Here is a 12478-nt window from a genome sequence, read left to right as displayed (position 1 = left end):
CCATTTTTGTCTGAGGTTAACAAATGACCCCATCAACCATGTTATCCAAATCAGGGAATTAACTAACCTTTTTCTCCCAACACTTAAGATGAAGCCCCAGAGAGTCCACATGAAAATGACTTTCCCAGGCATTCCATCCCTGGCCATTGCAGTTTCTCACCATCATCATCTCCAACACAAAGCAAACCGAGATCTGTCAGTAAGGGGATTTCTCTCAATTCAGTAGGAGATTCAGGCTCTGATTGCCTTATCATAGATTCCTTTACATACAATTCTAATAGAGAGGGAGAAAAGTACCAGGAAGTAGAAAGTGAGATCATCTTTGCAATGACTGGGTCAACTGGTCCTCCTAATCATGCATCTATAATTTGTAAGCTGCCCAGAATCACTGGGCTCCATAGAAATTTCGTAAAATGTATGTATGTATGTATGTATGTATGTATGTATGTATGTATGTATGTATGTATGTATGTATTTAAATAATAATAATTGTTGGCATAGGGATTGGAGAGATGTAAACTAATGAAAAGGATGTCTCAGACAAGGACATTATATAATTACAAAGTATAGTCCTGTTTTTAATTCACACATTTTTAAAAAAAATATAAATGCAAATAGCATCATTTGGCAAGAAAAAACCAGGGGCTGCCATCCAAAATGAGAGTAAGAACAGCCTACACTGCTTCCCCAAAAGACACAATTGGATAATGGGTGTGAGTTTAAGCAGGTTTTCAAATGTGTATTTATTATAAAACTGTAGCTTCTATGTTCCATTCTCCAAATGTTTAAAAGTGGATATTTAGCCAGAAAATAACCAGAGCATGATAGTTTGTGTATTACAGCATCTGACAACCTTTTTCCAATCATGGGCTACATGTCTTACACATCTACATGGACTACATGTCTATAAGACACATCTAGCCATGAGCTAATGTCTTTTTCTTTTCAGGAAAAGAGATATTGGTGACCCAAAGGTATTGCTGGACCCAACTGAAATTGGGTGGCCTCTGAGACTGGCAGACCACATATTGCTAACTCAGGTACCAGACCAGACCATCCCAAAAGCAAAATGCACCTGAGCAAGGGAGATTTTTTTCTTGCCCAAGAAAGTTTCAGTTCAGACTGGGATAACTTACTAAGAGAATCCTATTGTCAGAGTTGTTGCATGGAACCAGTCCAGAACTTGAGAACATCTGCTTAGGAAAGTGTTCCTGAATGCAGATTTCGTGACCACTATATGGCTTGTCTGTCCTGGTGGCTTCTAGCAATATTGGACAATATACATCCCAATTCTCTGCCAAGGTACAAAAGCTGAGCTCTGGGATGATGGCAGGATAGTATAGGTTGGTTAAGGTAAACTAGGACTAGACAAATCCAAGTTCGCTTCTAGATATAGAAACAACATTGGGTGGTTTTGGAATCTTCACACTTTCAGGCCAACCTATTTACTGGATTGATGTTGAGGGGGGGAAATGGAATAGAGATAGGCGAAGTCCTAACAAAATACTGAAATATTCTTTGAACATTTGAAAATGAAAGTTCTTCCCTCTTTCAATATATAATAGATTACAAACATGTCCGTTTGCAATTTCAGAAGTCATTCTGGGACAAATTATCCCAGAACAAGTAAATATAAGGCAGGAAGCCATTTAATAAGAACTATATACAAGGCAAAAGTGTGAGACTATGTGTTCCATGTCAGGGTTCCAAGTAACACCCCCAATGTAAGAAGACTCCGAGGCTTGAAGTTCTTCAAAGTTCCATTTTATTAGAGATGTCATATTGGCACATCTGGGGAAACCCAAATCTGAAAGCTTCCAGGTTTTCCCCACCCAAAGGAAAATCCAAGTCCCTGCCCAGCACCCACATGTCCATCACGTGGTCCAGTCAAAGCACCCTCCCAACTGGAGATGCCTCCCAGTTCCAGCAGTGCAAGATGTCCCTGACCCTCTGAGAAAGGAATGTTATTATGACTATATATCCATGCTCCATACAACCCCCCTTCCCAATTTCCCAGTTGTAAATGTGGCAGGCCTGAAGGTCCTTACTTGTAATCTATGTAAAAACAAAGTTTGCAGGCTGTGCAGTTTTGATTTGCTAACCAAGGTCACAAGCACTGAGCTTTGCAAAACCTATCCATTGACTGCTACTGCAATATAGAAAGTAGGGGAAAAAATAAACAGCTAAGAAATTAATTAGATTGTCCTTCCCTCCATCCATTCCTACCCTGGGATTAAAGCCAAGATGAAATGATTATTTTCCCTTCTTTCTTTTTCAGTTTGCTTGCTAGATGGGTCATGCAAATGCCTTTTAACTTCAAATGTTCATCTACCATTTAATAACTCCTCCTCCTCTTCCCCCCTTTGGAGTAGGACAGAGGGGGTTGCATTGCAAACACGTTGCCTAATTTCCTTTTTTCATCCCCCCCCCACCTCTTTTCCTCCTGGAACAGCTTTCAAATCCAGACCTAGCTCCACCTATACTCAAAAGAAGTATTGTCTGCCTCAGCCTATTCTGGCATCCATTACCATTTGGGGCAGAGGGCGAGAGAGGAAGAAATTATTTAATGTTGGGTCACATTATTGTAGTTTATCCAGATGTATTATGTTCAGTGAACAGGAATTTATTTTCCTGAATCCCAAGAAAGCTGCAAATTTAGACAGATAAAGAGCAACTCTTTGGGTCAAGGCAACCAAAAGATTTTGTGGCTTGGAATCTGTCATGCCAACTTCATACTTTGAGTGCTGTGCTTTTCTCCTACCTCATAGGCCCAGTGGGAGAATTAATGAAAGACTTTATAGAAGCTGTTCTTGGAACAATTTGTTGTTGTGAAGCCAGGTTAACCTCATTAAGGTTTTTACCTTTTGCTCCATTAAGGAAAAAGGAGAGGGGGTGGGTGGGTGGATGGGAAATCAGATGGTCTAAGTAAACCTTACTGTGGCTTTGTCATCAGTGGAGGAAGAAAAATGAAACCCATTGCTTTCCATTGCATTCTGGCTGGCTCCCTGATGGAAAGCAGTCAGATTCACTTAAGTAATACCTCCTGGAAAAGGAAGTATTGTGTTTTTATTGGACACTTTTATTCAGAATTAACAAGCAAAGGGTTCCCCAGCAGGTATCAATTCCGGAAGCCTTTCACCACATTATAATCCACAAGGCTTGGTCTCCAAATTAGAGCCAAAGATACTTCAACAAAGGAGCTGTTGGGAGAGGTAAAATGAATCTTCACTCTTCATAGGCTTATTATTAGCAGTAGGTTCCTTCAGTTCGGGTTTGCCATTTGAGACCAAAATCTACAACTTCTTTGAGTGGTCACTTGCACATACTAGACCAGAGGTGTTAAGCTTGCGGTCCGTGGGCCGGTTGCATCATGTGCTGGCCATGCCCACCCGTTTTAGCGATGGGGGGGAGTTGTAATATGTCATGTGATGACAATGTGAGACTGCAAGTTTGATACCCCTCTACTAGACAATTCATAATCTGTTAATGTGGCTTAAGCATGAGTTCTACAAGAAATTACAATTCACTTGATACAAACACCACACTATATCATAGTTGTTATTTGCCTGCTATCATTTTCTTGGTCCTCACCACAGTCCCATTGCTTCGCATGTTTTGGCCTCTGTCTTTGGATTCCTGTGAAATGCCTGGCCTTAGGAATGAGGCGTTCAAATGCTATATCCACAAGGGCTACCATTGCCTCCCAACTGATGCTTGCAGATGTTTTGAGACACAGTTCCATCATGATGAGCCTTATGAGATAATGAAGGGTGTTTTCTGAATACATTTGGAAGACACTATTGGGGGGAAATAATTAAAACCCCCAAAGGGAAAAATGTGCAAAACTGTGAAAATTAAAAAAAGAAATAAATACATAATTACTAAAATGGATACTGTGAAGCTGGAACTACCTATTGGCCTTTCTAAATTATCCAAAAGTACTCAAATATCATTCCTGTTCATTGCAGTATTAAAAGGTCACATTCTCTGAGATCTCCTGCTCAAAACCCCAAGTCCTGAACTGAAAATACTTGGCAAAGTTTGGTTTAGGTTAGGGGTCTGCAAACTTGGCTCTTTTAAGACTTGTGGACTTTAAGTTTCCACAAGTCTTAAAAGAGTCAAGTTTGCAGACCCCTGGTTTAGGTTCTAAGCGCCACTGAAATTATTTGTTAACTTCATGTTGAAAGCAGAATGAGTCAATTCAATGTTAGACTAAACAAGTGATTGTTGATAGCTGTGCACCACTCAGTAGCACTTGGTGAGATAGGCAGCTATATATATTTGATGAATGAATGAATGAACAAACAAACAAAACCTCTGCCCAACAGCCTTATGGATAATTTGAAGTGTATCTATTTCCTAGTCTCTTACACTGATCTAAAGTCAGTGCTGTCCTTGGCTACCCACAATGTAATGGATCGTCTGGAATCTTGAGAAGTCAATCCCCAAGTTAAGGAGGTGTAACCATCCACAGCAAATGGAGATTGTGACAAAATGATGACATATGTGGTGATATCATGATGCCAACCCCATCCTTACACATTTGTTGACATCTGATTCAAGAATGTATCATTTGCATCATGATGTCATGTTGCACATTTCATCACTGCCTGCACCAAGGACAGCTAGGTAATTAGGGTATAGAAAAAGGAACTCTTCCATAGATTTAGTGCGGAATGATTTTTTCCATGAATAAGGAGTCTCACTTTGTCCAATCTCTGGAATTATCTCATTATAGAAGTCAAACATGTTTCCCAGAATAGGAAAAAAAACTTGGTCTTTTCTCCAACAATGATCAACTTGCTTTTTCTTCCTTTTTCTTACTCAAAAAAATAAAGATTTTTTTTTTGTTTTACATTTATATCCCGCCCTTCTCCGAAGACTCAGGGCGGCTTACAGTGTGTAAGGCAATAGTCTCATTCTATTTGTATATTTTTTACAAAGTCAACTTATTGCCCCCCCAACAATCTGGGTCCTCATTTTACCTACCTTATAAAGGATGGAAGGCTGAGTCAACCTTGGGCCGGGCTTGAACCTGCAGTAATTGCAGGCTACTGTGTTCTAATAACAGGCTTCTTAACAGCCTGAGCTATTCCGGCCCAATGGAGTGGGGGAGGGCAGTACATATCTCCTGTTTTTGGAGTTCCTGCATTTTGCTGCAAAATCAATGACTACTTAATAAGAGTGAGTACTGTGAAGCCACAGAAGTATGAAATAGCTGTTTTTTGTGGAAATGGAGAAAGGGAAGGCAGCGTCAGTGTTTCATACAGCCACTTGAACACTGTCCAAATACTAGTCATTGAAATGGACTTTTAGCTACTACCACTGAATGCCAGGTCAACCTGTAATAAGGGCCCCCACATTGAGGTCTTAATAATAAATGAGATGACCTATCTGGAATTAACTGGCTGGTTTTTGGGCAGAGAGGGCTCTTGTAAATGTGTAAAACCACTGAAAATCCTAGGGCAAGAGTAGGACAGTGGCTATGGTTATCCAAAAGACTCTGAGGTGCTGCTCTATAGATAACCATGTACAGCAGACCTGGGCAAATTAAGGCCTGCGGGCCACATCCGGCCCTTTGTACGTCCCTGTCCGGCCCGCGTGAGGCCAATCATAAACACCATTAAACTTTTTTTTTAACTTTTATTTTGAAATTTTATTTTGAAAAGCGTTACGTCGCTACGTATGCACGTCGTAGACGTAGCACCTTCACTCGCGTATACACGTGTGTGAGTGAAGGTGATGCTGTTCGCCAGGTTATCCCCAAGATGTTGGCACACCCCAAGAAAAGAAAAGTTGATAACGAATGCCGTATTTTCAACAAAACATGGACTTCCAAATATTTCTTTACAGAAATTAAAGGCAAAGCAGTGTGCTTAGTCTGTGGTACACAGGTTGCTGTGTTTAAAGAATATAATTTGAATCGCCACTACACCACCAAGCATGAAGATAAATACAGAAATCTGTCTGGTGAAGAGCGTGCAAGGGAGTCTGATGCATTGCTTGCAAAACTACAAACCCAACAAGGATTTTTCACTAAACTTCACACTCCCAGAGATGCAGCCGTCAGGACAAGTTATGTCATTTCTCACAAAATCGCCAGAAAAAGTAAGGCGTTTTCCGACGGAGAGTTTATTAAGGAGTGTTTATTGGACTCTGCTGCGCTGATGTGCCCAGAGAAAAAAGGTGCATTTGAGAACGTTTCACTCTCCCGACGCACTGTAACGAGGCGGATTGAGGACATCGCGGGGAACTTAGAACTTCAGCTGAAGAACAGAGCGGCCGACTTTGACTTTTTTTCTCTGGCTTTGGATGAGAGCTGCGATGTACGTGACACTGCCCAGCTGCTCATCTTCTTACGTGGGATAACCGCAGACTTTCAAATCACGGAGGAGTTGGCAGCCATGCAGTCAATTAAAGGGACAACCACCGGTAATGACTTGTTCAGAGAGGTAAATGCATGTATGGACATTTTAGGACTGAAATGGGACAAGCTTGCAGGTGTGACAACAGATGGTTGTCCAAATCTGACAGGGAAAAATGTTGGACTTTTAAAGAGAATGCAGGATAAAGTGACAGAAATTAACCCTGATCAGAAATTGACATTTTTGCATTGTATCATACATCAGGAAGTGTTGTGTAAGACAGTGTTAAAAATGAAACATGTCGTTGATGCTGTCACTAAAATAGTTAATTTCATCAGAGCAAGAGCTTTAAATCACAGACAGTTTGTTGCTTTGTTGGAGGAAACTGAGGCTGAACATGGTGACATAAGCTATCACTGCACTGTTAGGTGGCTCAGCCTTGGCAAGGTTCTGAAAAGTGTCTGGGACCTGAGAGACCAGATTCAGGAGTTCTGTATTCAGAAAGGTCATGACATCCCAGAACTTTCAGATAATAAATGAGATGACCTATCTGGAATTAACTGGCTGGTTTTTGGGCAGAGAGGGCTCTTGTAAATGTGTAAAACCACTGAAAATCCTAGGGCAAGAGTAGGACAGTGGCTATGGTTATCCAAAAGACTCTGAGGTGCTGCTCTATAGATAACCATGTAAAGCAGACCTGGGCAAATTAAGGCCCGCGGGCCACATCCGGCCCTTTGTACGTCCCTGTCCGGCCCGCGTGAGGCCAATCATAAACACCATAAATTAAACTTTTTTTTTAACTTTTATTTTGAAATTTTATTTTGAAAAGCGTTACGTCGCTACGTATGCACGTCGTAGACGTAGCACCTTCACTCGCGTATACACGTGTGTGAGTGAAGGTGATGCTGTTCGCCAGGTTATCCCCAAGATGTCGGCACACCCCAAGAAAAGAAAAGTTGATAACGAATGCCGTATTTTCAACAAAACATGGACTTCCAAATATTTCTTTACAGAAATTAAAGGCAAAGCAGTGTGCTTAGTCTGTGGTACACAGGTTGCTGTGTTTAAAGAATATAATTTGAATCGCCACTACACCACCAAGCATGAAGATAAATACAGAAATCTGTCTGGTGAAGAGCGTGCAAGGGAGTCTGATGCATTGCTTGCAAAACTACAAACCCAACAAGGATTTTTCACTAAACTTCACACTCCCAGAGATGCAGCCAGGACAAGTTATGTCATTTCTCACAAAATCGCCAGAAAAAGTAAGGCGTTTTCCGACGGAGAGTTTATTAAGGAGTGTTTATTGGACTCTGCTGCGCTGATGTGCCCAGAGAAAAAGGCATTTGAGAACGTTTCACTCTCCCGACGCACTGTAACGAGGCGGATTGAGGACATCGCGGGGAACTTAGAACTTCAGCTGAAGAACAGAGCGGCCGACTTTGACTTTTTTTCTCTGGCTTTGGATGAGAGCTGCGATGTACGTGACACTGCCCAGCTGCTCATCTTCTTACGTGGGATAACCGCAGACTTTCAAATCACGGAGGAGTTGGCAGCCATGCAGTCAATTAAAGGGACAACCACCGGTAATGACTTGTTCAGAGAGGTAAATGCATGTATGGACATTTTAGGACTGAAATGGGACAAGCTTGCAGGTGTGACAACAGATGGTTGTCCAAATCTGACAGGGAAAAATGTTGGACTTTTAAAGAGAATGCAGGATAAAGTGACAGAAATTAACCCTGATCAGAAATTGACATTTTTGCATTGTATCATACATCAGGAAGTGTTGTGTAAGACAGTGTTAAAAATGAAACATGTCGTTGATGCTGTCACTAAAATAGTTAATTTCATCAGAGCAAGAGCTTTAAATCACAGACAGTTTGTTGCTTTGTTGGAGGAAACTGAGGCTGAACATGGTGACATAAGCTATCACTGCACTGTTAGGTGGCTCAGCCTTGGCAAGGTTCTGAAAAGTGTCTGGGACCTGAGAGACCAGATTCAGGAGTTCTGTATTCAGAAAGGTCATGACATCCCAGAACTTTCAGATAACAACTGGTTGGCAGACCTCGGATTCGCTGTGGATGTGACTGCACTAATGAACGAACTAAATGTCAAAATGCAGAGCAAGGGCCTTTTTGTGCATGAGATGTACAGTGCAGTGAAGGCTTTCATGAGAAAACTACAGCTTCTCTCAAGCCAAGTGAAGGACAACATTCTGACCCACTTGCCAACACTTAAGGAAGCCAAAAGATCAGGTGATCACCTCCAAAAGTACTCAACCATGTTAGAAGCATTGCATGCAGAGTTTTCAAGGCGATTTCAAGATTTCAAAACTCTTGAGAGTGAAATGCACATGGTTTCTTCTCCCTTCAACTGCAGTGTGGATGATGCACCAAGTGAAGTTCAGATGGAACTCATTGATCTGCAGTCTGACACACATCTGGCAGATCACTTCAAGTCAGTCTCACTGCTGGACTTTTACTCCGCCCTCAAAGAGGAGAACTTTCCACACCTGAGGAGGCATGCTCAGAGGATCCTAGTCCTCTTTGGATCTACCTATCAATGTGAACAGACATTCTCAGTTATGAAGTTCAACAAATCCAAACACAGATCCTCTATGACTGATGACCACCTCTCAGCTGTCCTTCGCATAGCCACTTCAGACATTCCGCCAGATTTCAATGCCCTTGTTCAAGCCCAGAACAGACTGGATTATTCTCGCTGAAGAGGTAACATGAGGTGGAAAGCATTACAAGTTATTGTTTGTGGAGATTAACAAATTAAAAAATAAATTGCACTGGTTCAATAATTGTTTTTCTTATTTAACCAATAGACCACAGTTTCACATAACCTAATATACATATTTACAGAGTGCTTTATTCTTCTGATTATCAGTACCAGCTATTCAAAATATTTAATTTAAGTATTTTACAATGAAAGAAAGTTGGTGGCCCTCTGACACAATTCAGGCTTCTCATGCGGCCCCTGATAAAAATTAATTGCCCACCCCTGATGTACAGGTAATTCGCAACTAATGACTCTAATTGAGCCTGGCAATTATGATTGTAAGTAATGACCATCATAAAACAGGTGTCAGGGTTCCAAGTAACACCCCCTACAAAAGAAGACCCCAAGGCCGGAAATTCCTCAGTTTCATTTTATTAGAGATATCATATTGACACATCTGGGAAAACCTGAATCTGAAAGCTTCCAGGTTTTCCCCAACCAAAAGAAAGTCCAAGTCCCTGCCCCAGCAGGGGCCAGGCATTTGGATGCTCTGTGACCATGCTGGCCACATCGGTAGCATTTGATTGTCCCAGACGGTATGGGTTTATTTTTATTTTATTTATTTTATTAAATTTTTATACCGCCCTTCTCCCGAAGGACTCAGGGCAGTGTACAGCCAAAATAAAATACAGAATATATACAATTAAAAGAATTTAAAATAAAATTATTACTAAACGGCTGATAATTAAAAAAGATTTAAAAATTTAAAATATTAATAAAACCCCAATTTAAAATCAACTATTTATGCCAGTCCTGCTTGAATGAATAAATATGTTTTTAGCTCACGAAGTGCTCAGGCACTTGACATAAGCCAGGGGGGAGTTCATTCCAGAGCGTCGGTGCTCCCACAGAGAAGGCCCTACTCCTGGAGGCCGCCAGCCGACATTGTTTGGCGGACGGCACCCTGAGAAGGCCCTCTCTGTGAGAGCGTATGGGTTGCAGCGCGTTGGGTGGTTTGGCTGGAGTTCAGTGGCCCAGGGGCTTCTTGCTCATTTGTCTGCAGTCAATTTCCTATGGGGGTAGATTTCCAGGTCCATGGCCATTGCCATGTTGTTCCAGGATTATATGCTCCGGAACTCCCCTGATGCCACAAGCTTGTCTGAGGCGTGGGTCAAGGGTAACTTTGAAGTGATAAATGAGGCAGTCCCTCAGCTTTCCAGCCAGTCTTCAGAACTCCCACACCAATTCCTTGGGAGGTTGGCCCGCTTGCTTCAAGGCTTTGATCTGGGCTTTGGCTTCTACTCAGTGGGCCGTGTCTTCAAACCGACCTCTGAGAAGTTGGACAAACTTGTCCACATCATCTAGTTCTGGGGCTCCCTCATCATGTAACAAAACCTGAATCTGAAAGCTTCTAGATTTTCCCCACCCAAAAGAAAGTCCAAGTCCCTGCCCAGCATCCGTATGTCCATTACATGCTCCAATCAATGCACTGTCCCAACTGGAGATGCCTTCCAGTCAAACCACTCCAAGCGCAGGACAAGATATCCTTGACTCTCAAAGAAAAAAATGTCATTATGACTAGATATCTCTCCACTCCATACAATCCCCCATCCCAGTTTCCCACAGCACTAAATGTGGCAGCCCTGAAAATCCAAAATAAAATATGTCTTCCAGGACTGACAACAGGGTTACCATATGACAAACTGAATTTTAGGATCTTTTTGCAATGATTATTAAGTGAATGTGGTAGCCATAAAGTGAACACTATGGTTGTTTGTTGAACCCATTTGGGATTTTGCCAAAATGCAAAAATAAACCTCAGTTTCTGGCAAAAATATTGTGAAACACAGTTATCTAACAACAGATACTACAAATGGCCATAAATGCAGGCCAGTTCCCAAGCACCCCAAATTTGTTCATGTTATCATGGGGATGGGACCACTGGAACCTCAGAACCACTTTATAAGTAGCTTTTGGTGGAGTCTATCATAGCTTGGACCATTTGCTGAGCAGTCATAAGTGAAGGAGTAGCTGTATAAGGTTCAACTTGTGAAGTTGCACTAGGGATCTAGTCGGTTTCTGCTACTATAATTGCCTCCCTATTGCATCGTTATGAACCATGGTGGTGCAGTGGTTACAGTGCAGTACTATAGGGCAGGGGTCCCCAACCTTTTGGACTTCAAGGACCACCAAGTTCATAATTTTAAATCCTGCGGACCACTAATACGAATCCAGCATGCCGCTTGCTGAAGCACCTGGACTCCCAGTGATGGGATGGGGTCCTTCAGGCACTCTCCCTCCTCTCTCTTTCTCTTTCTCCTTTCTTTCTCTCTCCCACTCTTTCTCTCTCTTTCTCTCTCTTTCTCTCTCTCTCTCTCTCTCTCTCCCTCTCATTCTCTCTCATTGTCTCTCTCTCTCATCTCTCTTTCTCTCTATCCCCTCTCTTTCTCTCTCTCATTCTGATTCTCACATTCTGATTCTCTCTCTCTCTCTCTGATTCTCTCTTTCATTCTCTCTCTCATTCTCTTTCTCTCTCTCATCTCATGGGCCATCCAGTGTCTTGGGGCTGAGAGGAAGTCAAGCATCTCCTTGAGAGAGCGAGGTGCGTGTCACCAACGAGGGCTGGAAGAACTGCCCACGAGATCCAGCAAGAGATGAAGCTTCACTCCCATTCTGGAATATGGAGCAAATCTCCATCCCCCACCCTTCCCTTGCCAGGTGAGGAGTGACTGGGAAGGGAGAGTGAGGGGCGGGAACAGCCGCTGGTGGGTTCAGCTGATAGGAAGTTACAGCCCAGGGTTGCCGCCACCTGTTGCTTCGGGCCGCTTGCACTGCCACCCCCCCTTGCACCATTTCCTCATTCCGGCCAATGAGGGCTGCACTGCAAAGTTGCAAGTCATATGAACCTTCCTCTATGGTGGAGATTTACACCCCCACCATGAGCTGCCTGGCCAGTCCCATATTCCAGAGCTCTAGTCACAAGACTGGCTATTGCTCATCCCAGAGCAGCTCCTCCACCCGTGCGCACCACGGACCACCACAATTTTCTCACAGACCACTGCTGTAGGCTACTTCTGCTGCCTGCCAACTGCCTGAAATTTGACAGTTCAAATCTCACCAGGCTCAAAGTTGATTCAGGCTTTCATCCTTCTGAGGTGAGTAAAATGAGGACCCAAACTGTTGGGGGCAATATGCTGACTCTGTAAACCGCTTTGAGAGGGCTGTAAAGCACTGTGAAGCAGTATGTAACTCTAAGTGCTATCATAGCTAATTACCTAAGTGGTTTGATGCTATAATTAATGGTGGTTTCCCAGATGTGCAATGCTGCTGAGCTGCTCAGATGTTCATGACCACCCTGGGCCTGTCCCAGAATCAGGGGTGAA

This window comes from Ahaetulla prasina, chromosome 4, assembly GCF_028640845.1.
Source record: "Ahaetulla prasina isolate Xishuangbanna chromosome 4, ASM2864084v1, whole genome shotgun sequence".
Taxonomy (NCBI): domain Eukaryota; kingdom Metazoa; phylum Chordata; class Lepidosauria; order Squamata; family Colubridae; genus Ahaetulla; species Ahaetulla prasina.
The sequence above is the reverse complement of the archived record's forward strand: the minus strand, read 5'-3'. Positions refer to the sequence as shown.